This window comes from Marmota marmota, unplaced genomic scaffold (genome assembly GCF_001458135.2).
Source record: "Marmota marmota marmota unplaced genomic scaffold, marMar, whole genome shotgun sequence".
Classification (NCBI taxonomy): Eukaryota; Metazoa; Chordata; class Mammalia; order Rodentia; family Sciuridae; genus Marmota; species Marmota marmota.
The window spans coordinates 8,186,116-8,211,049 of record NW_026000205.1 but is presented as its reverse complement, the minus strand read 5'-3'; the positions used below and the strand labels follow the sequence as shown (position 1 = coordinate 8,211,049).

Below are 24,934 nucleotides of genomic sequence, written 5' to 3'. Positions count from 1 at the left end.
ATGGCCCCCTGTGCTGGGCCCAAGGACACTGCTGCCATCCCTCTCTGGAGCCCCTCCCTGTCGGGAGCTTGGCTTTCTATTATTCTAATAAATCCTGTCACTTTTGAGGGGTATGGAAATAGTATTCCTACAAGGCAGCCCCTGGGGAAAAGAGGGTGTGGCTGGGGAGAAGGGAGGGAAATAGCCTCTTCCAGAAGTAAGTCCTTTCCCAGAAACAGTGGGCCCTGAGGGAAAGGGCCAGCTTTCATCCCTTCCCAACCCCCGTGGGTCCTCAGGGAGGAGGCAGGTACTGAAATGCTAAGTCCGAACCTTGACCTTCCCCCACAGCCGTTTAGTCCTGAGTCACAGCAAAGAGTGAAACTCTGGGAAACTCTGAATCCCAGAGAATGGAGAAGAGCAAAGGGCGGGATTTGAGTTCTCATCCCTCAAAATCTGAGCTTCTATCTCTCCCAGGAGCAATGAGTTTCCGACTTCTTACGCCTGCCTTCCTGAGTTAAAGTTGTAACCTGCACAAGTGGGTCCCTGACTGTCCAAATACCCCGTCCACAGTCTCCAGTGTCAGTCACCCTCATTGTAGACTATAAAACCCAGACTCCTTCTCAAACCCACGGGCCATTTCTGTACCCAGAAAATGAGCCCTCTGGTTCCTGAGTAATTGACTTGCTGCCAAATAAAGGAGAGCCTGTCCATCTCTAGGAGGTCTGCTTCCATCCTGGCTTTATTTGCATTTTCATCCTAGAGCTGAAACCGTGAGGGTTATTTTTTCTTACAAAGTTGCTCTCACCCTTGTGTCCGGTGGACTTCATCCTTCAAATTTGCAAGACAAAAAACTCAACTGCCTAACTCCACCTTTACTCTGAGGCTGATCTTGAATTTAGGGTCCGGGTCTCAGACTCCCTAGCGGCCCAAATTACAGGCACGTGCCACCACTCTCAGCCTATGCACTGCTAATTAGACCCTCGATAAAAGAGATTAAGCAGAGAGATACCATATCTCCAGGAAGCTGTAAATTAGGGAATTATCCGGCACTATCTAATTGATCAGATAATGAAGACCACGTCCCCCTATGGTTCCAGAGACTGACCAGAGCACAGAACTTACCTTGGGATGACAGTGCTGATGTCATTCCGACACACCTTCCCATATTCACTCCTCACCAAGGTTCCTTCAAAAGAAAAGCTGGACCTTATTTCATTCTCAAGATGGCTCACACTCTGCCTTGAAGGTGGACTCCTTGCTTGATGCCCAAAGACATCTCCCCTTTGAGATGGCCCCCTGTGCATTCTTGAATTTGTGTCTACTTTCCCAAATAAACTTCCAAAATATATATGCCTCTGACTGTCCTGATTTGCAATTCTCTTCTGTCCTGTATGCCAAGGATGCCTCTGGTCCTGAGTCAAGGTCCCCCTTCTCTCGGGGAACTCCTCAGACGCTTCATTGGAGACACCCCTTCTCCTGTGACAATGCCAAATGCCACATACCAAATTGAAACTTTAGAAAGCAGGTGGATCCCTAGACCAGCAGATTCTAGTCTATCCATCTCAGCAGGCAGTGTGATGAGGAAGTCCCTTCAAGTCCCTACTCTGATGCTGACCTTGAATTTGGGGTCCTCCTGTCTCTGGCTCCTCCTGTCTCTGTGCAGGAATTACAGGCACATGCCACCACATCCAGTCACTCAGTAAATAAACACCCAGGAAATATTAACTCTTTTTTTTGGGGGGGGGGAGGGATGTTGGTACTAGGGACTGAACTCAAGGGCACTCGACCACTGAGCCACATCCCTAGCCCTATTTTGTATTTTATTTAGAGACAGGGTCTCACTGAGTTGCTTAGCACCTTGCTATTGTTGAGGCTGGCTTTGAACTGGTGATCCTCCTGTCTCAGCCTCCCGAGCCACTGGGATTACAGGCATGTATCGCACCCAGCAAATACTAACTCTTACAGAAAAGTGAGTGTTCTCTCCTTAACTAAGTAAACATCACAGAATGCTGATTTCAGAGATTAGAGGTCACTCATTTATTGCAATTAGATTTTAGAAATCTAATCTGTACAAGCTGCTTGTGCAAATAAATCTTTTGGCATGCCTGCTTGCTGTTTATTGAACGAAGTTATTGTGGATTTTTAATTTATATTTAATTTTTTTTTTGTACCAGGGATTTAACCCAGGGGAACTTTGCCACTGAGTCACATCCCTAGCCCTTTAATTTTTTTTTAAGTTATAGATGGGTACCATACCTTTATTTTATTTATTTATTTTTATGTGGTGCTGAGGAAGAAATCCAGCGCCTCACACATGCTAATCAACTGCTCTACCACTGAGCCGCAACGCCAGTCCCCAGCCCTTTAAAAAATTTCATATTTTATTTTCAGTCAGGGTGTGGCCAAGTTGCTTAGGGCCTTGCTAAATTGCTGAGGTTGGCCTTGAATTTGTGACCCTCATGCCTCAGCCTCCCGAGTCACTGGGATTATAGGTTTAAGCCTCAAGATCCACTCTTTGTGTATTTTTTAAAAATGCATTCATATTTAATGCTCTAAACCCAATTTCCTTCCCCCAGAGTAGACTAACTTCTCAGGCAGTGAGATTGGAGCCCTATTATTTTGTCCTAGATAGATAGGGACTCAGCTGAGTTGATTGGAGTTAGGCTTTGATGCCTACAGTGCTCTAGCTACATCTACCCCTCTGGGGCTTAGCTTAATACCTTCTGCCATCTGACAGCAGGCATTGTTTTGTACTTTCTTTCTTTCTTTCTTTCTTTCTTTCTTTCTTTCTTTCTTTCTTTCTTTCTTTCTTTCTTTCTTTCTTTCTTTCTTTCTTTCTTTCTTTCTTTCTTTCTTTCTTTCTTTCTTTCTTTCTTTCTTTCTTTCTTTCTTTCTTTCTTTCTTTCTTTCTTTCTTTCTTTCTTTCTTTCTTTCTTTCTTTCTTTCTTTCTTTCTTTCTTTCTTTCTTTCTTTCTTTCTTTCTTTCTTTCTTTCTTTCTTTCTTTCTTTCTTTCTTTCTTTCTTTCTTTCTTTCTTTCTTTCTTTCTTTCTTTCTTTCTTTCTTTCTTTCTTTCTTTCTTTCTTTCTTTCTTTCTTTCTTTCTTTCTTTCTTTCTTTCTTTCTTTCTTTCTTTCTTTCTTTCTTTCTTTCTTTCTTTCTTTCTTTCTTTCTTTCTTTCTTTCTTTCTTTCTTTCTTTCTTTCTTTCTTTCTTTCTTTCTTTCTTTCTTTCTTTCTTTCTTTCTTTCTTTCTTTCTTTCTTTCTTTCTTTCTTTCTTTCTTTCTTTCTTTCTTTCTTTCTTTCTTTCTTTCTTTCTTTCTTTCTTTCTTTCTTTCTTTCTTTCTTTCTTTCTTTCTTTCTTTCTTTCTTTCTTTCTTTCAATATTTTGAGACAGCGTGTGAGGATGGCCTTAGGCCTGAGCCTAAGCAACTGCAATTAAAAAACTCAGTTTGAAACCTGCAGTCTCACCAGGCACACCCACAGAGCCCTCCAGTGTGGTCTCAGACAAGTCACTTTCCCCCACCCTGATAAACAGAGTGAAGCCCCTGGCAGGCTGTCCTTGCCTGATAAGAGAGAGAGGCAGGAAGATCAAGGTGGAGACCACCAGACTAGGTGTTTCTGACCCCGGGGTAAATGATGTCCTGGAGAGATCTTGTGGTAGCTGATAAGGATTGCAAGGGGGGTCAAAAGCCCCCAAATTTACTATAATTAACAGAACTGATGAACAGGGATTCAGCCAGCCGGAACAGGGATGCACTCGAGCTGGAGAGCCTGATGAGGACATCCCATCATTGTCGTCGTTTGCCTGATCCTCTTCAACACAAAATAGGGCTGGGATGTGGCTCAGTGGATGAGTGCCCCTGAGTTCAATACCCAGTAACAAAAAAACAAAACAGAACAAACAAAACAAAACCTATAAATCTTAAAAATATCTTAGTTAATCTTATCTTGGTGTATTCAGTCTTAAAGGCAGATGGGACAGGTTAATTAAATTTAAGGCTAATAAATCTTGTGTGACCAGATTTTAGATGAACTTTCCTTTTTTTTTTTTTAAAGAGAGAGAGAGAATTTTAGTATTTATTTTTTAGTTTTCGATGGATACAACATCTTTGTTTGTATGTGGTGCTGAGGATCGAACTCAGGCCATACGCATGCCAGGCGAGCGCGCTACCGCTTGAGCCACATCCCCAGCCCTAGATGAACATTCCTTAAATGATTAAATGTCCACGGGCAGTGCTGAGCAGACCTGACCCACAATGACAGGTAATAAAGAGACAGACAAAGGCAGAGATGGCGAGTGGTGTCCTGCTTTAAGTTACCTCTTGGCCATCTGCAGGCTCAAAGAGTCAGTGTTTTTAGGAAAAGCAGCTTCTGATCGTCTATTTAAATTTCCCCAATTATTTCAAAATGACCCTTGTAGCTGTTTGTAAATCTGTCTTTCAATCAACTTTCCTGTCTCTTGGTGTATGGCTAAGCCTCTTTAGGCGCTTTAACTTAGAACATTCTCCTTACTCTCAATAAAATACAGACAAGGGCTGGGGATATGACTCAGTGGTTAAGTGCCCCTGAGTTCAATTCCAGATACCAAAATAAATAAATTAATAAGAATTGGATGTTCCTACAATGTTCCAGAATCCATGATGTCCTAAAGGAAAAAAAAAATCCTTTAAAATTAAGAACAAAAAAGTAAAAATAATCATGAAAACTTGATATTGGTATTACCTGTGAGAAGTACTACATTGACCTAAGGCCTCCAGTTCATCTGCCTATGAAGAGGTTGGCCCCGGATGATACGAACAGGGATTCTGAAAGTGTAGTCTCAGGCAGCAGCATCAGCAGCTGCTGCACCTGGAAACTTGTAAACTTGTGCATTTTTGCAGGTCTCAGCCCAGATAGGCTGATGCATAAGCTCTGAGTTTGGGGCCCAATATGCTGTGTTTTCACAGGTCAGATTCTTATGCACACAAAAATTTGAGAACCCTTAGCTTAAAACCATCTTCCCATCATTTGCTAAAAAGCAAAGCAAAACAGAAAACAGAATCTGGGAACAGCACCTGGGAATCCTAGACTATAAAAGGCCACAGTGACCAACTCAACAGATAACAAGAAGAAAGGAGTTTGCAAAGTGTGGTGGCCCACACCTGTAATCTCAAGAGATTGGGAGGGTGAGGCAGGAGGACAGCAAGTTCAAGGACAACCTCAGCCAATTTAGTGAGGTCCCAAGCAACTGAGTGAGACCCTGTCTTTAAATAAAATATAAAGGGCTGGGGATGTGGCTCAAGCGGTAGCGCGCTCGCCTGGCATGCGTGCGGCCCGGGTTCGATCCTCAGCACCACATACAAACAAAGATGTTGTGTCCGCCGAAGACTAAAAAATAAATATTAAAAAATTCTCTCTCTCTCTTTTTAAAAATAAATAAATAAAATGTAAAAGAGGCCTGGGGATGTGGCTCAGTGGTAAAGCTAGTATTTCTACCTTTCTTGTGGTGCTGGGATCAAACTCAGGGCCTTACCCATTCTAGGCAGGTGTCCTGCCACTGAGCTATACCCCAGCCCAGCCACCATCTTTGATTTGATTTTCCTGTCTTTTAACTCTTTATTTTACTGTTTATTTTCTTATACCTTTTAGAACATTTCCTTAACTTTCTCTTCCAACTCTGCTATTATTGTATAAGGGTTTATTTTTATTGATTTAAATTCTATTTGATTTCTTTTGGTACTGAGGATTGAACACCCAGGGGCACTTTATCACTGAGCTACACACCAGCCCTTTAATTGTTTCAGGTAGGGTCTTGCTAGTTTGCCTAGGGCCTCATGAAGTTGCCAAGGCTGGATTTAAACATGACTTCCTCCTTCCTCAGCCTCCAAAATTGCTGGCCTTGGAGGCATGAGTCATGGCGACCCACTACAAAGTTTCTTTTAAAAGAAGCCTGCAGGGCTGGGGTTGTAGCTCAGTGGCAGAGCACTTGCCTAGTATATGTGAGGCACTGGGTTTGATCCTCAGCACCACATAAAATAAATAAATAAAATAAAGGTATGTGTCCAACTACAACTAAAAAAAAAAAAAATCTAAAAAAAATAAATAAAAAAGGCATTTTGTCCATCTACAACAAATAAATAAATAAAGCAAGCCTGAAGATTGGTGTGGTGGCCCAGACCTGTCATCTTAGGAACTCAACAGGTTGAGGCAAGAGGATCACAAAGAAGGCCAGCCTCAGCTATTTAGCAAGACCCTAATTCAAAGAAAAACTAAAAATAACCGGGGCATATGTAGCTCCGTGGAAAATTGGGTTCCACCCCCAGTATCATAAAAAATACAAATAAAAAAATAAATTAAAAAAAAAGGCTGAGACTCCAAAAGCAGTTCTTGGTCTCTAGCACCTGCACATCCTTTCCCCTTGAGTTTGCACCTGCTCTACAGTTTGTTTTCCTGAATAAAACTCCTTGCTTTCCTTAATAAGCCTCTGCTTGTACCTCTTCCCACGGGTCCTGAAATTCCTCTCTGTGGTGTAAGTCAGAATCTGGCAGAGCCCAGTGGAGGTCCGCTTTCGGAGGCTCTGTGGCCAGGGAGAAGCGCGATTTCAGACGCAAATGCGATGCGCAGGCTCAGCTCCCCTGCTTATTGAAACGCTTCCTGGGCTCCAACTGCCCCCAGTGCAAACTCTTAACTGAGACTTGAAGGTCCTCTATGATTAGGCCTTGAAAGGTCTTCCTCTGTCGCTGCCTCCCGGGGAAGGCTCAGGGCTGGGGACCTGACCCCGCATCCCAGCTGCTGTGCGGTGGGGCTCCAGATCTCGCCCAGAGCTGCGCAGGCACGGAGCCCCTCCGACACCTTCCAAGTCCCAACGTTCTTGCCAACGTACTCTTTTCCTCGGCACCTTGTTTATATATATATATATATATATGACATCGATGGACCTTTATTCTATTCTTTTACTTATATGCGGTGCTGAGAATCGAACCCAGGGCCTCACACATGCTAGGCGAGCGCTCCACCACTGAACCGCCACCCCAGCCCCACCTTATTTATTTACTCCTTTGTTTTCATTTTGTCCCTAGTGAAATTTGGGGGCATTTTCCTCTCTTTTCTGTTTGCACAGCTTTGATGAGTTTTCCTCCAATCCTTGAGGTCAGGAATCAGTCGTCAATCACTCTGCCCAGGCCCCATGCCAAGAGCAAAATCCTAGAATGATCATTGGAGGGTTTGGGATTAGGGAGGGTTAGGGTAGGGGTCTGATTGGATGCAAATTTATAAGTAGATTCTCAAGTAGAGCAGACACACCAATTTAGGAGGTCTAAGGTGCGCAGAGGAGACATCGATCACCCTTCCAGAGGCTGCGATGGCAGGTAAGCGGGGGTGAAGTTGCCGTTGGTTATGGATAAACCAAGATGAGAGGTGTGGGGCTTCATGATGGCGCTTGGTTTTGGCAAAACCAGGTAGACAGTTGTGAGAGTCAGCGCATTGTACCTGGGCACGGTGGCGCATGCGTAATACCAGCCGGTGCAGGGACAGAGTTAGGAGGATTATGAACGAATCCAAAGCCAGACTCGGCCCAAGCGAGATGCTTAAGCAACTTGGTGAGACCCTGTCTCTAAAGACAATACAGAAAAGGGCTGGGGATGGAGCTCAGTGGTTGAGTTCAATCCCTGGTACTATGTACCTATCTATTTATCTATATAGTAGGTACCACGTATATATGTGTATATGGTACCAAGCGTAATAATCCCAGCAACTCGGGAGGCTGAGGCAGGCAGATTGCAAGTTGGAGGCCAGCTTCAGCAATTTAGCAAGGCCCTAGACAATTTAGTGAGATCCTTTCTCAAAACGAAAAATAAAAAAGGGCCAAGCGCCCCTGGAGTGTTAAATAGCAGTGTAATATCTTATCCCGTCATGCATAGAGTTCTTCTTTCTTTTGTGGTGCTGGGGATGAACCCAGAACCACCAGTAGCTCTACCTCTGAGCTACTCCTCAGCCCTCTGTCATGCATTGAAATCTCTATAAAATGGGTATAAAATGGTACGTGATCTAATTTCCTTTTTAAAATTATTTATATATTTTTCTGTGATAGGGACTGAGTTCAGGACCTTTTGACTGCTAATCTTTGTGCCCCGGACTAACACCAAAGCCTTTCCTTATGTTTTCTGTGGGAGGTAGTAGCAGTACCCATGGTTGCCCCTAGGGGCGCTTCACCACTGAGACACATCTCTAGTGTGTCTAATTTTGAGACTTGCCTAGGGCCTTGATTAGTTGCGGAGGCTAGCTTCAAACCTGCAATCCTCCTGCCTCAGCCTCTAGAGCCACTGGGATGTCAGGCAGGCGTCTCTGAACAGTTCCATTTCTTTCTTAACCAAAGCATTTGAGCCTCTTATTTGATTTTTCATTCACTCTATTTTAAAGGCTATCATTTTAAAAGTTGTTTCCCCTTCCCCAGAGCATTAGTAGAATGTTTTTGTTTTGTTTTTGTTTTTGTGGTGCTGGGGATTGAACCCAGGGCCTTGTGCATGGGAGGCAAGCACTCTACCAACTGAGCTATATCCCCAGCCCCCAATAGAATGCTTTTTTAAAAAATCTTTTTAGTTGTAGATGGACACAATACCAGTATTTCAGTTTTATGTGGTGCTGAGGATCCAACCCACTGCTTCACATGTGCTAGGCAAGAGCTCTACCACTGAGCTACAACCCCAGCCTCAGTAGAATGTTGGTTTTGTTTTGTTTTAATTAGTTACACATGACAGTACAATGATCTTGACATATCATGCATTTGAATCAGATGGGGTATAATTTCTCATTTTTCTGAGTGTACAGGTTGCAGAGTCACATTGGTCATGCAGTCACATATCTACCCACAACAATAATAAAGTCTATGTTATTCTGCTGTTCTTCATTCCCCCCTTCCCCTCCCCTCCCCTCCCATCACTTCTCTCTACCCAATCTAATGTGACCCACTTCTTTTTCTTTTTTCCTCACATCATCATACATGTATTCTGTATAACGATGAGGATCTCCTTCCATCTTCCGTGCAATTCCCATTCTCCCTCCCTTTACCTCCCACCTCTTTCCTATTTAGGGATAATCTTCTTCTCATGCTCTTCCTCCCTACCCCATTTTGAGTCACTCTCTTTATATCAGAGAAGACATTCGGCCTTTGTTTTTTAGGGATTGGCCAACTTCACTTAGCATAATCTGCTCTAATGCCATCCATTTCCCTGCAAATGCCATGATCTTGTTATTTTTTAGTGCTGAGTAATATTCTATTGCGTATATATGCCACATTTTTTTTATCCATTCATCCATTGAAGGGCATCTAGGTTGGCTCCTCAGTCTAGCTATTGTGAATTGTGCTGCTATAAACATTGATGTGCGGCTGGGGATGTGGCTCAAGCGGTAGTGCACTCGCCTGGCATGCGTGCGGCCCGGGTTCAATCCTTAGCACCACAAACAAATAAAGATGTTGTGTCCGCCAAAAAATAAAAATAATAATAATAATAAAAAACATTGATGTGGCTGTGTCCCTGTAGTATGCTGTTTTTAAATCCTTTGTGTATACACCGAGGAGAGGGATAGCTGGGTCAAATGGTGGTTCTATTCCCAGCTTTACAAGGAATCTCCATACTGCTTTCCAAATTGGCTGCAANTCCATTCCTATAATGGCTGCACCAATTTGCAGTCCCACCAGCAATGTATGAGTGTGCCTTTTTTCCCACATCCTCACCAACACTTATTGTTGTTTGTCTTTATAATAGCTGCCATGCTGACTGGAGTGAGATGGTATCTTAGAGTAGTTTTGATTTGCATTTCTCTAATTACTAGAGATGATGAAACTTTTTTTTCCATATATTTGTTGATTGGTTGAATATCCTCTTCTGAGAAGTGTCTGTTCATGTCCTTGGCCCATTTATTGATTGGGTTATTTATTTTTTTGGTGTTTAGTTTTTTGAGTTCTTTATATACCCTAGAGATTAGTGCTCTATCTGATGTTTGAGGGGTAAAGATTGCTCCCAAGATGCAGGCTCTCTACTCACCTCACAGATTGTTTCTTTTGCTGAGAAGAAACTTTTTAGTTTGATTCCGTCCCATGTATTGATTCTTGGTTTTAATTCTTGCACTGTAGGAGTCTTATTAAGGAAGTCGGGGCCTAATCCCACATGATGGAGATTAGGGCCTACTTTTTCTTCTATTGGATGCAGGGTCTCTGGTTGTATTCCTAAGTCCTTGATCCATTTTGAGTTCAGTTTTGTGCACAGTGAGAGATAGGGGTTTAATTTCATTTTATTGTATATGGATTTCCAGTTTTCCCAGCACCATTTGTTGAAGAGGCTATCTTTTCTCCAATGCATGTTTTTGGCGCCTTTGTCTAATATAAGATAATTGTAATTTTGTGGTTAGTCTCTGTGTCCTCTATTCTGTACCATTGGTCTACCAGTCTATTTTGGTGCCAATACCATGCTGTTTTATTACTACTGCTCTGTAGTATAGTTTAAGGTCTGGTATAGTGATGCCACCTGCTTCACTCTTCCTGCTAAGGACGGTTTTAGCTATTCTGCGTGTCTTATTTTTCCAGATGAATTTCATGATTGCTTTTTCTATTTCTATGAGGAATGCCATTGGGATTTTGATCAGAATTGCACTAAATCTGTATACTGCTTTTGGTAGAATAATATTAATAGATAATATTAATTCTGCCTATCCAAGAGCAAGGTCAATCTTTCCATCTTCCAAGGTCTTCTTTGATTTCTTTCTTTAGGGTTCTGTAGTTTTCATTGTGTAGATCCTTCACCTCTTTCATTAAATTGATTCCCAAGTATTTTTTTTTTTTTTGAGGCTATTGTAAATGGGGTAGTTTTCCTAATTTCCCTCTCAGAGGATTTGTCATTGATATACAGAAATGCCTTTGATTTTGAGATGGTCTCACTGTTTCCCAGGCTGGCCTCCAACCCCTGGACTCAAGCAATCCTCTAGCCTCAGCCTCCCCTAGTAGCTGGGACTACAAGGATGTGTCACCAGGCCATGCAACTTAGGAAAATGATTTTTTTAAAAAGCCACTTGTGGCTTGAAAATACACCCTGCTCAGAAGACGTTGGTACTGGTTTCCTGGGGGTGCAGAAGAGTTCCAGCAAGATGGTAAGGAGGGGGTGGTTCTGTGAGTTAAGGTTTGAGACCAAGCTCCGGATCCTCAGGGCAGCTTCAGGCAAGATCACATGAGGATGGTTTTCAATGGAAGCCTTTTGATGTTCTCTGGCAGGGAACTTCCAGCACGTTCGCCGGCACCGCACGACCTTCACAGCAGAGCAACTGGAAGTACTGAAAAGTGTTTTCCAGAAGACCCAGATACCCAGCTTCGAAACCGTAGCAGAACTGGCTTCCACCCTCAATCTTGATGAGGCTGTAGTCAAGGTTTGTCCCTGAGTGTGTCTGTCTCTAGGTAGCACACCTGACCCAGGGCTCCCTTCACACCTTCAACCACCATGATAGAAACTCCTCTATTTGTAATTTTGTGGGTTAGTCTCTGTGTCCTCTCTTCTGTACCATTGGTCTACCAGTCTGTTTTGGTGCTAATACCATCCCAGGTATTGATTCTTGGTTTTAATTCTTGAGCTATAGGAGTATTGACCACTGACTTGTGCAAGCACAGAGGTGAAACATGTTATAGTTTAGTCTCAAGAACACCACAGCTCACCCAGAAGAATTGCCTTCCAGGGGCTGGGGTTGTGGTTTAGCGGTAGAGCGCTTGCCTCACACATGCAAGACCCTGGGTTCGATCCTCGCACCACATAAAAAAATAAATAAGTGAAATAAAGGTATTGCACCGACTACAACTAAAAAATAAACATTAAAAAAAAAAAAAGAATTTCCATCCAAGGATTAGTAGCACAACAGCCTGATTGGGACCCAGGCCTTTCTGATTCCAGGCCCACAATGCTACATAGGCCCCTCTCGGGCTGGATCTCAGATACTACCATTTAAATAGGTTTGTCCCCGTGTTGTCTTAGCCCATTGTGTGTTGCTAAAACAAAATACCTGATTTCAGGTGATTTAGAAAGAAAAGAGGTTCATCTTGGTTCATGGTTTTGGATACTGTCAAGCCCAGGCGTGGGTGGCCATGTCTTGTGAGGGCCTTGTGCTACCTCACTGTGTGGCAGATGGCACTCATCCCTTGTGGTCAAAGTGTAGATGAGACAAGTGAGAAGGTAAACAGGTGACCCTACTTTTCAACAGCCGGTTCCTGAGGGTCATCTTGTTGTAGGGACAGACGAGGCAGGGCACCGAAGACAGCAGGACACAGTTTTATTTGGCTGCAGCCAGGTTCAGGGGGCACAGCTTTTGCTGTCATCAATCAATCCCCTGAACCCTGAGTTCAGGGAGTTTCAGAGTTTTACACCCAGCATGTAAGGGGAGGGGCTCAGAAGTTCCCAGTCTGCAGAAGTTCACATAAAAGCAGCTTTTTCTCTCACTGTTCTGGGCAAGTTAACCCTTCAAGGACAACACCTGAGAAGGGGGGAGCTTCTCCTCCCCTCTCCTTCCTCCCCTGCCAGCGGTTACCATGGAGCCCAGGTGGTAACTTCTCTCCTCTAAGGAATGTAGACATTTCTGTGAAGCCCAGCCCAAGGCCAGAGGCCTTGTCTGCACATTTCTACAAACTACTCTACTGGATACATGTTTGTGAAAAACTAGTAACAGGGTGTCCAGCACCTGGAGTGTCTTAGGTCACCAGGCATGGCCCTCAGAAGAGATGAAGGCCCTTTCTGTATCTGGTGTCTTCCCGGCCAGTGGCCAAGTAAAACAGGGCGACACGAAAATAGGAAGTTTGTCTACACTGAACTCTTTTGCAGAGACTCTTTTGCTGACAGTCCTAAAATCAGCCATGGTGGGGATGTCTGGAGAAACCCAGTTAAGATTTTCTTTTTTGTGTGTGGAGAAGAGGGTGCCACTAAAATCCAGTGCTGGAAGTCCTGACCCCCTTCCTGAGAAAGGGCCTTCATCTCTTCCGAGGGCCCTGCCCTGTGACCTGATTACCTCCCATCAGGCCCCCCTCATAGAGGGGTGTACACCTCTCAATGCCATGACACCGGGAACTAAGCTTCTGGCACTCAAATCTGTACCCAAGTGACAGCTTACAGATTTCTAGCTCTGCTGAGTCGGTCGTTCATAACCATGCCGTGCAACTAACTGCCTTGCCACTGAGTCCCTCCAGAGTGTTGAGGGCAGGACTCCCCCATGAGGGCATCCTGAGCTCCACCCCACCCCACACTCTTGGACTTCAAAACGCTTCCTCTGAGAAATAAAACCGGAGCCATCACTAACTGGACCCCCCTTTACTTAAGGCCTCCTCCCCTAGGGGTGAGTGCTGGGCTGAGGGGAGCCACACTGAGTTACCACGCCCTCCAGCCCTGATGGCGCTAGGAGAGCTAAGGTCCCTGTAGTCTGGTGTGGTAGTGACTTGGTCTTTTCCCACTCGGATAGCAAGGCCAGCCTTCTGAGTAGCCATACCCCTGGGGTTGAGCGACACTCACCTATTCTTTTGTAATCCTACCCCTTTGCCCTGTTTGGGATAGAATGTTCCATGGAAACGCCCTTTGTGTGTCCCCTTCTCCTGCTCTGACTTTGGGTGTGGCCTTCCTAGATGGCAGTCAACTGCTGACAGTGGACATCACTAAGCGAGACTCAACCCCTGAAACCCGACCCCTTGCCTCATTTGAATGGCTTCTCCCCTATAAAAGGGTTCATCTCTCTTTCTACCCACCTCTAAGTTCAGAAGAGCCATCCCAGGACCCAAAGGAAAAGGTATCTCTGTCTCTGTGTGATGATTTCGTGCAGCCCAGTTCACCTGGAGTGACCCTGAGTACTCTAGCTGTGAAACGAGACACTGGGCCCTCTTCTACCCATTGCTAGTGTAACCCCTCGGCACCCTCCGGGCCGCAGGACAGAGGACAGGTAGAAAGAACTTCCCTTTTCAGATAACCAGCAACAGAGGCAACGTGGGCAAAAATCTCACTGAGGAACACGAGGGCGCCCCTTTGCGCTCAACTACATTTTCTTTCTTTTTAAAAACTCATTCTTTTTAGTTATCCAGGACAGTAGAATGTATTTGGACATGTCCCACCTACATGGAGTCTAACTTCCCATTCTTGTGGGGTTGCACTGGTCGCGTATTCACATATGAACCCAGGAAAGCCATGGCCAACTCATTCCACTGCCTGTCCCACTCCAATCCCTCCTCCTTTCCCCCACTCCACCCTGTCCAGTCCAGCCAACCTCCACTACCTCTGTCCTGGGCCTGTTGTGAGTCACCACCCACACATCAGAGAACATTCGGCCATTTGTTTGGGGGGATTGGCTTATTTCACTTAGCACGATCGACTCCAGTGCCTGCCATCCATTGACCAGCATGTGCCACGATTTCATTCTTCTTTATGGCCGACTCAGATCTTTTTTCACCCTTTCCTCTCTGCTCTCAGACGTGGTTTAAAAACCAACGAGTAAAGTGGAAAAAGCAGCAGCAAGAAATGGAGCCAGGGGTGTTGCCAGGACCCTCTACCCAGAATACCGAAGAGAATGAGGTGGTGTCCCCCTCACCTGTCACCGCAGAGAACCGTGTCCCATGGAATTCTGCCACTACCCATCACCAGGATGACGATATACCCAGGTCTTCTGGGCTTGGGCAGCCTGTGTTGGATTCAGGGAGGGACTGTCTGCCTCCTGACTTAAAGGATATATGTCTGAGGGTTTCCGATAGTCCTTGGGCCAACACGACCCTGGACATGGACCAATTCATCAAAATGTACCACATATCTGGGGAGGAGGATCCCAGAAGCCTGGACAGATATCTCTTGCCATTAGCTTGATGGACTGAAGAGATGTAGGTAGCTAATCTCTTGATATTCAGGGTGGACCAACATTCACAGCTCCCTGCACAGGTCTGTGATCCAAATGGAAAGATCCCGAAAAACAACCCCCAGAGGGAAAAGGAGAATCACGGTCCCAGGGACAGAAGGAAAACAATGGGCGCTGAGCTTTTGAAGCTAGGGGACAAAAAGACAGTTGAGATAGATAATCAATGATTGGGTCCCATCAGGTAGGTGGGGCGATGGGCAAGAAGATCAAGCCCTGCTTTTTCCCAAACCCTCCCCCCTGCTCCTGCTCCAACCTGTTCCTCCCTGCAGGGGAGTCCTTACCTTGTTCATTAACACCTCCTGGCTTTACTTCACTGCCAGATCACTCCACCGTCTGCCCCCCACTATTTGGCCCAGCCACTGGCCTCTGGTCACTTAATGCACTAGCGGGAGAGCTAAGGGGAGAAGAGGGCAGGAGAACAAAGGAAATCTAAGAGGTGTGAAAGGGGCANTTTTTTTTTTTTTTTTTTTTTTAGTTTTGGGCATACACAACAACTTCATTTTATGTGGGGCTGAGGATTGAACCCAGCACCCCGCACTTGAGCCACATCTCCAGCCCCGTGGGTTCCTATGCTTGAAATAAAACTTGCTCTCTACTCTTGCCTCCGCCTCACTTTCTGGGGAAACGGAGCTCATCCTCACCCGTGACTGGCGGTATTATTTTCACAGCTGTTGCCCCTGATCGCCCCCCACCACCACCACCACCATGTTCTGCTATGGTTCAAGCAGAATCCCCTGAACCCTGTAAAACTCAGACCCTGACTCTGACCAATGGCCATTATCTTTCTGGGAAATGTGACAGTCTGCTGCTTAATAAGGAAAGCCTCATAGATCCGATCCTGTGAGGGCTGCTTCGGTCTCCCTTTCTTTTACTTTCTCTTTTTCACACGCTGAAAGGGACACAAGGCAGCCTCACCCACACGGGTGCCCTGGGCAGCTCCCCTCTCCAGGGCCAGTGGCGATTGACCTTCCTAACCACCTCCACTACTCCTGCCCACTTTAGAAACTGGTGACCCCGCAGTCCATTAATGTGGTTAGAAAAGATGTACCACGTAAGGGGAGCCACGGGGTGGTGACAAAGAATGACCGGGGCTGGGCAAGGTGGCTGGTGTCTGATTTCAGCAGCTACCAGGCTGAGGCAGGAGGATCCTCAGTGTGAGGCCAACCTTGGCAACTTAGTGAGACCCTCTCTCAAAGTAAAACATAAAAAGTGCTCAGTTATAAAATAGAGAAAAAATAAAAACACTAAGCCATCCTCCTGCCTCAGCCTCTCAAGGTGCTGGGATCACAGGTGCGCACCATGCACCCAGCTAGCTCCGGACCTTTTGGATCCATGGGGGAGAACATTCCTTCTCTCTGGATGGCCAGTGGAGCTGGTCTACCTCTTTGTTTCTCTGACCAGGAGAGGCTAAGTTGATGTGAAGCAGAGAGGGGACTCTAAGCCACCTCTCTGTAGAATTCAAGAACCTTTGTTCCAGCACTTTGCAGTGACCCTAGCCCTGCACAAGAGGAAACCTGGTCACTCGCGCCCCTGCTGGCAGCCACCGGAGTCTCCCATCAGCAGAGTCCACACTTGGCAGCTTCACACAGGAGACCTCCTGGGGAATGTACTTGAGGCTGCTCTCCTCAGGAACCCAAGGGCATCTTAACACTATGGAGTCCCTCAGCCCCATCCTGTGACCTGCTGGACCATTAAAGACCCGAGGGCCCCTGGAAGAGCCCCAGGAAGCTAACTAGTTGGTTCCTTAGTCACTCATGGACACAGGTGAATTCAAGGCCTGAACTACTCCTGTTTCTAATTCTCATTCATTCCCCAAATTGCTGCTTCATGAATATTTCTGTTATTATTTTGGCACATAATCATAACTACTATGCCCTTTCTATGAATTAGACCCTGTGATTTTATGAAGAGTACTTTCTCCCCTCACTTAATGCTTTTGAACCTGAACATCACTCTTTCTGATATGAAAAAGATACCATGATTTATTTTTATTTTCTTGTACCTGTGTATCATTTCCTATCTTTCTATTTTCAGCATTTACAATACACTTAACTTTGCTGTTTCTCTATGTAGCACGCAGTTGAGCAGATTTATTTTTTAATCCTATCTAGAAAATATTCTAATTGAGTAAATCTTTAATGGGGCATTACAACTGGGCCTCAGGGTGGAACCATCGGGCCACATTCTTACAAACCCACAATTTATCGGTCACTCCCCAGGGCTTGCCCTTTCCTTCCCTGGATCTAATTTCTGTTATTTCATATAAATTTTCTTTGTAAAGAAAAGCAGTTTTTTTTTTCGCCAGATACTTAACAAAATTGTATATTTTCAAGGTGTACAATGTGATGTTTTAATATACAGAGATATTGTGAAAATAATCGTATGCAAACCAATTAACATATCCACCCCTCATTATCATCCTTTTCTCCTTCCCTCCTTCTTTTTCATTCTGTCCATTTAGTATGTGTGGTGAGAACATTAGAAGTCTCCTGTGTGCACTCCTTACCTAAGTAGTCTGAATCCTTCGAATCGTTTATTTGCATTGGACTTTTCTGATGTTGTGTTCTCCTGGAAGCCTTCAGGATATTTTTTCATAATCCCTGTGACCTTTCATGACTACAGACAGTACCTGCTCATCTCTGTCCCTTGTGGTGATGATGAACCTGGCCTCTGATCCCTTCTTCTCTTCCCTCCTGGCCCAACATTCAACTCTGTGTGTGATCTCAATATTTATATTTGTATCATCCCTAAAGAAAAGGGGGACAGTAAAACCCCATATCCCTGAATGTCCTCTTTCTGTTCCTGAAAACCTGGCCAGGTTCAACAAACCGTGACAGTGAGCCTGGGCTGGGGTGTCCAGATGCACTTTATCCTGAAGGACACCGACTCTCGCTCATGCTCATGGGAACCAGGGCACATCAGTGCTCGCTGTGGAAAGCAACTTTCTTGCATGTTCACGGGGACAACTGGTCCTTGGGATGCTGGTTGGATCAGCAAACTTGGCAAGCGAGTGCTATGACGTCACTGCTTCTGCACCCTCACCTACAAAAGCCCTCTCTCAGTGGGGACTAGCACAGAACGGAGGGCACTGTGGAAAGGATACCTGTCACTTGTCCAGCTGGTGGCTATGAGGGGGAGGAAGCACACCTTGGCAGAGTCCTTTAGGGACAGAGGTGCTAGCTTTCAGCCTGTGGCTGCGGATCTCTTTTTGGAGCAGTCTCTCATGTCTCTGATCTCCTTCCCCAAGAAATTCAAGTCTCCTTCGCCGTCTCCACACACTTTCTTTGGCCTTCCCACAACCGGCCCCACTGCCCAGGCACAACTGGGCTCTGGAGAAGACACCTTGGTTCTCATCAATAAGCTTTTATTTGTTCTATTTCAGCACAAATAACCATAAGTGATACCGATGGCTCCCAATAGTTAATATAAGTAATTGACAAGTTTGTTCTACTGTCATTTTCTTTCCTCTCCACTCCCACCCAAATCACAAATGCACCATTGGATCCAGCTGTTGAAACTCTGCCCTTCTTTGGGCTTCAGATTAGTAGGTTCATTGCTCATGGCCCCTTCACCGTCCACTTCCTAGTTACGAACTTTATCCTTTGGTAGTTCCCACCGCAAGAAACACAACATCTAGAGTATTCCAAAAGCTACTTCAAGGGCAAAACTATTGGCCCATGGCTTTTGCACTTGAAGTAAAACTCTGTTGGATGTAGAATCTTTGGTTTGCCCAAATCCTTTGTCTGATACATGCAGGATTCAAGAGGGTCCCTGACCACCTTTATTCCACCAAAGGTTGAGTGAAATATCCCTAGAAAACACAAGGAGCAAACTAGATGCAAGGAGTCATGGAATTCTGTCTCCATTTCTTCTGGAGTGAATGCCCTTAGGTTCTGTAAAGTTCTCAAATGTCTACAACAGAAGTATAAGTTTTCATTATGTTAATTATAGGGATGCTTTCACATGTGTCGTATGTAAGAATTCACCAAAGCTTACACTTTAGCTGTATGTTGTATGATTTCATTTATATGAAATATGCTGAAGAGGCAAATCCACAGAGACTGATTAGTGGTTTCTAGAAGCTGACTGGAGGGGGTGCGGGGAGTGGCTGCTGGGTATGAGGTTTCTTTTGAAGAGCAGACAATGTTCTGGAATTTTTGCTGATGGTTGCACAACTCTGGGAATACATAAAAAGCTATGGAATCGGACATTTTATTTTTTCAAGTGGAAAACATTTATTAACATTAAAATTCTTTTCATACAAGGCCATATGAAACTTCTTAGCATTTTGATTATACTCAAGTCTATGTTTTCTGTATAGTTATGGTGATGCCTAATACGATTTACCTCTTCATGATACATTGTTTCAATACATCAGTTCTGTTAAGCAGAAGCATTTATTTTCAAATCTAATACTTGAAGAATTTCCTCTATACATAGTTTGGCAGGGCTAATTAGCTGAAGATGCTCTTTATTAAGAGGTACTGATCTGAGTATTAATCATTGCTGGAATTTGTTATTTTTATACAGCATTTTATTTTTGCTTTGATCACAACACAAAACCCTTAAGGACACTAAAATCCAGTAAGAAAAGCCCAGAGACATTACTTTAACTGTCGATTCAAATTCCTACTTAACCCTGTAGTATTAAAACCTTTAAAAAAAACTTAAAATCAGCACTTGTTACAGACTTTTGTACACTTTTAAGGGTGAACTTTATGGTAGGTGAATTATATCTCAATAAGCAGCCTAAATTTTGATGCTCATTTGCTCTGTAGGAAATTCTCAGCTAAAAAGTATTATATTTTAAACATGTGCAGTTTACAGTGTGTTATTTATGTTGATAAATATATACAGATATTTTTATTACAGAAAAATAAGAATAATTAAAAATTCTTTTAGTTGTAGATGGACACAATACCTTTATTCTATTTATTTTTATGTGGTGCTGAGGATTAAACTCAGTGCCTCCCACATGCTAGGCAAGCGCTCTGCCACTGTGTCACAGCCCCAGCCCAAGGGGAATTTTTAAATGCCAAATAAATAGTTCTGAGAAAAATTCAGTAGTTCCAAACCTAATATGAAAGCCTAAAGTTTGTCAACTTTCGGGGACAAATTCTGATCAAAGTGCCCACAGGTAGTGAAGCAGGTCCATTTCTACAAAGATTCTATTCCTGGGATTTCCAGGAAGGGTGTTATCAGTCTCTGAGTGAGAAAGGAGTCTGTTTATTAATTTATTCATGTCTCTAGTGTAGAATTCAGTGGACCAGAACATTTGTCCTAGGTCAGCCTAAATTTTGATGCTCATCTGCTCCGTGGGAAATTCTCAGCACTCATTGGATGTTGCCAGGACTCCCGTCATAAAGGCAGTTTCCACAGAGCCCAGGCCATCTCCTGGGAGACTGCTCCGGAACAGTGTCACCCCTGGGGCTGGGGAAATCCTTTCACTAATGAGAGCCTGAGTCTGGCTCTGAGGAACCTAGCTGACATGTGGAATTGGGCCCAGGGTCCATGAGAAAATTGCCGGTTTCTATATTTTTCCTCGGGACACTGGATCATTTACTCTGACGTGGAAATATGGGGGGATGAGGAGACAGGGAAAGAAAGGCCCAAGAGGAGAATGAGGGCAACATCAAGTGCACTTGTTCCCAAGCCTTCTGAGGCTGGAGGCAATCTAGCACTTCCAAAGGTGCTCCATCCCTGGGGCAGGTGTGCCTGACCAAAGACCTGCCCCCGCCTGGTTTTTGGAAAGAAAAAAAACCCGAAGGATTCTTAAAAGCACTTTTTGAAATAGGGACACTACTGCCAGGCTGTTGCCCAGTTGCCCAACTCCAGGGTCACGATCCCCTTTTGGGCTCCAGGGGGCGCCACTCGCATACGACATGAGTGGGTTCTCGACTGCGGTCCTCGGAGCCCTCTCCTGCCGAGGGGCAGCACTCCTCCTCGGTGAGCACGGGGACCCCGCTTCCCAGGTCCCCAAACGGGTCGGTAGAAGACGAATCAACCGGCATTCGCCCAGTCGCCCAGGCCCACTTTCCGAGAAGCTGTCGTGTCCAAATTCCCTGATGTTTCCCGCAAGTCACTCAGCGCCCAAGACCCGCCCCTTACCCTTGATGTCCAATCAGGAGCGAGGCTGGATTCCTGGGCCACCAGCCGGGAACAAGATTTAAAAACGAAAACAAAAAAAAAAAAGATTGCATACCAAAATAAATAAGTAAGTAAGTAAGTAAGTAAGTAAATAAATAAATAAATAAGGGAATTCTGCATGCAAGTATTAATATCAATAATGGGTATATGAACAAGCAGGAAATTCGGCTAGACTAGTAAGCGAGGAAGAAATTGCAAAGGGAGTTAAAGATCTAAGAAAGGCACTCAATGATCCTAAGGGCCACTTCTTCCATACGTTCAGTTAAATTCGAATTGTGTGACTTTTGATTGTTATGTATCTTCTTAAATTTTCCGTAAGTCTAAACAATTCTAAAATTAAAAGTTTACTTTGGGAAAAAAAGTATCCCCCCAAAGAGCCTTAGAAATGTTATTAGCTGAAACAATTCCTCAATGCCTCTGATTATTGTAGACATTTTTGTCCTTTTTAAGACAGAGTATTTATTGAAAAAAAAAATGAGTTTTCTTGCACTCTCCAAATGCAACGTGTCCCTGTTTTCCGGGCTGTTCCCTTTGTGTGTTCAGACGGGGCTACACCATGGGAGGATTGTGCGTAACAACCTGGTCTCCTGCCTTTTCAGACTCCACTGTCGGCTTCAGGAACTGTGTTCCTTTTAAGTTAAGCTCGTGCCTGATGGACGGGAAACCCGGGCGCTTTGCTGTCAGTGGACAGCGAAGTCCTAGGGTGGAGCCCTCCACCGGCCATCTGATTTTTTTTTTTTTCTTTTTTTGTAGTTGTAGATGAACTGAATGCCTTTATTTTATTTGTCTTATTTTTATGTGGTGCTGAAGATCGAACCCAGTGCCTTACACCTGCGAGGCAAGTGCTCTGCCACTGAGCCCCAGCCCCAGCCGCATCTGACCTTTACAGTATGTGCCCTTTGACAGTTTTCAGCCCCAGGGTTAAAGGGGGAGGCAGATCTGGAGCCGGCAGTGCTTGGGGAAGGGAATGACAAGCTCTGGTGCTCTCTGCTCCAGGCCTCAGGGGAAGTGTCAGGAAGGGCTTCCCCCTGCTCCCTGCGCGACTCCTCTCTTTCCTCTGTCACCAAGGTGGCTGAGGATGAGGGCCATGGCCCGTGAGCCTGGGTAAGAGTCTTGTCTTGGCAACTAACTTCCTTTCCCTCCTCCTCTCTCTTCTTCCTTCCCTCCCCGTCTCTTTCTCTTCTCCTTCCTTCCTCTTCTTGTCTTTCCCTCCCTTCTTCCTTCCTTCCTCTTCATTCATTCTTCTTTCTGATTGAGATCCAGGGGTACACCTGTAAGCAGCTCAGGAGGCTGAGACAGGAGGATCTGAGTTCAAAGCCAGCCTCAGCAACTCAGCGAGACCCAGTCTCTAAATAAAATACAAAATAGGGCTGGGGATGTGGCTCAGTGGTTGAGTGCCCCTGAGTTCAATCCTCAGTTCGCAGCCCCCTAGCCCCCTGCAAAAACAGAAAAGAAATCTAGGGGTACTTTACCACTGAGCTATTGCCCCAGTCCCTTTTCATTTTATTTTGAGATGGGATTTCTCTAGATCCCACGGGCTGACCTTGAATTTGCAATCCTCCTTTCTCAGCCTCCAGTAGCTGGGATTATAGGTGACCCAGCTCTTGCCTCTGCAACTTCTAACGAGCTGACCTCGAGCAACTGATTCACCCCTAAGGAAATGAGGACCTCAGTTTCTTCACCCATGAAATGGAAATAATGATACCTATTATCTACTGCAGAGAGATGTGAGAACTAAAATGAATTAAAATATATGTTTACTGTGCTTTGAACAGTGCCTGGCAGATGTTAAGCGCTGTGTGTTTTCATTTATATTATTTTGAGGAATACATAATATTCTGTGCATATCATATCATGTTTTTTTTTTCTCATGTGAGGCAAACTGAGATGAGGTTAGAAAGTATTTTGTTTTTAATTTTATATTCCTCAGGACTTAAAACACTTTGCTATTTTAATGTTTCACTTTCTTGGGGATTTTTTCTTTTTAATCTTGGCTAGTTCTTTTCCTGGACATCAGAAATATCCAACCCTCTTAATCAGATTTCCTGTCTTTTGTAAAGCCACTGGAAAGACTCCTTAGTCACGGAAATGGAAATGTGAAGCCAGTTTCCTTAGCAATCAGGAAAGGAAAATCTGCATGAGAATCTGAGGTTCCCCGAGGGAAGGTATTGATATCCAGACACCTTGAGATCAGAAGTTTTGGGACATTTCTGTTACACTGGAATGACAAGATTACGGTCACCTGTCATGGGAGGATGGAGGGATTTTTATAGGAAAACTCATTGTAAATGACAGAGGCATGAACATTAGGTTTATTTTGGATTCTAGAATCAGGTCATAAAACTGAACAAATATTCACAATTTTATGTCTTTTAAAGAGCCCCAGGGAGGAAAGGAGAGCATGTGTACATTTATGACTTTCTCGCTATATTAACTTTCTTATCATTTCTGATTCTCTTCACTTGCTATTGTTCATTTCTAGTTACCATTTAGGGTCCTTTCCTTAGCCCAATTCAGCTTTGCTGGAGGGTATGTCTTTGTGTTATTATTGGCAATTATATATAGACCCAACAGTTACTATGAAGATCCAGCCAGGTTACATGTATAGTTAGAGACCCAGCAATACCACAGGTAGATAATCACATGATGTTATGTTAATGCTGCACTGCAGCTTGCTATCAACCCATCTATCTATCCATCCCTCATTGATCTACATTTTAGATGACTCGAGCCGAGCACAGTGGTGTATGCCTGTAATCCCAGTGACTCGAGAGGCTGAGGCAGGAGGATCAGAAGTTCAAAGCCAGCCTCAGCAACTTAATGAGGCCATAGGTAACTTAGCAAGGCCTTTCTCTAAATAAAAATTTTAAAAAGACTGGGGATGTGGCTCAGTGGTTAAGCACCCCTGGTTTCAATTCCTGGTACAAAAAAAAAAATGCATAATTATCTTTAGCAGTGCCCTTTGTTTTCTCAGGTGTATTCAAATTACCTTCTGGGGTCACTTGATTTCACTTGAGGAATTTCCTTTTGTAATTTCTGTAAGAGGGACCTGGAAGCAACAATTGTCTCGGTTTTTTATTATCTGAGAGAGTCTTTTTACAATTTTTATTCATTACTATTAATTAATTAATTAATTGGTAATGGGGATCGAACCCGTAGATGCTTTACGACTGAGGCTACATCCCCAGACTTTTATTTTTTTATTTTTTTTAAGAAAAAAAAATTTCTTTTAGACAGAGTCTCAGCTAAGTCGCTTTGCCCCTTGCTAGGTTGCTGAGGCTGGCTTCTAACTTGCAATCCTCCTGCCTCAGCAAATCACTGGGTTTACAGGTGTGTACCACTGCTCCCAACATATTATTTTATCTTATTTCTTTATTCATTTACTTATTGGTACCAGGGATTGAACCCAGGAGCACTTAACTACTGAGCCACACCCCCAGCCCTTTTTATATTTTACCTCGAGACAAGGTCTCACTAAGTTGCTTAGGGCCTAAATTGCTGAAGCTGGCTTTGAACTCACGATTCTCCTGCCTCAGACTTCTGAGTTTCTGGGATTATAGGTATGCACCCCTACACCCGGCATTATTTTGTCTTTATTTTTGAAAACTTTCCTGGATGGAGGCTTCTTGCTTGACTTTTTGAGTATTTTGAAGATATTATCCCATTGCCCGGTGACCTCCACTGTTTGAGCTCTGGTGTCAGCTGTGAGTCTTTATAGGGTCTCCGTTAAGTGATAATTTTTTTTTCAAGTTTTTCTCCTTGATTCTGGTGTTCAACATTTTTACTATGTATCTGTTTGTGGGTCTTTTTTTATCCTACATGGAGTATTGAACTCCCTGGATAGGCATTTGTTTTTCAGTAAGTTTGGGAAGTTTTCAGCCATTATTTCTCAAAACATTTTTTTTTCTGCTTATTTT

The 24,934-nt window shown here is 44.2% G+C and overlaps 1 long non-coding RNA gene and 1 pseudogene across 1 annotated transcript; one reads left to right on the top strand and one right to left on the bottom strand.

The window, feature by feature from the left end:
- Positions 1–20,881, bottom strand: part of LOC107151644 — a 27,383-nt pseudogene extending 6,502 nt beyond the window's left edge.
- Positions 20,882–21,850: 969 nt separating this feature from the next.
- LOC125612649 lies at positions 21,851–24,256 on the top strand. Its single transcript, XR_007343138.1, has 3 exons — positions 21,851–21,905; positions 22,014–22,121; positions 22,588–24,256. It is a non-coding gene; the product is annotated as an uncharacterized LOC125612649 (long non-coding RNA).
- The last annotated feature ends 678 nt before the right edge of the window (positions 24,257–24,934 follow it).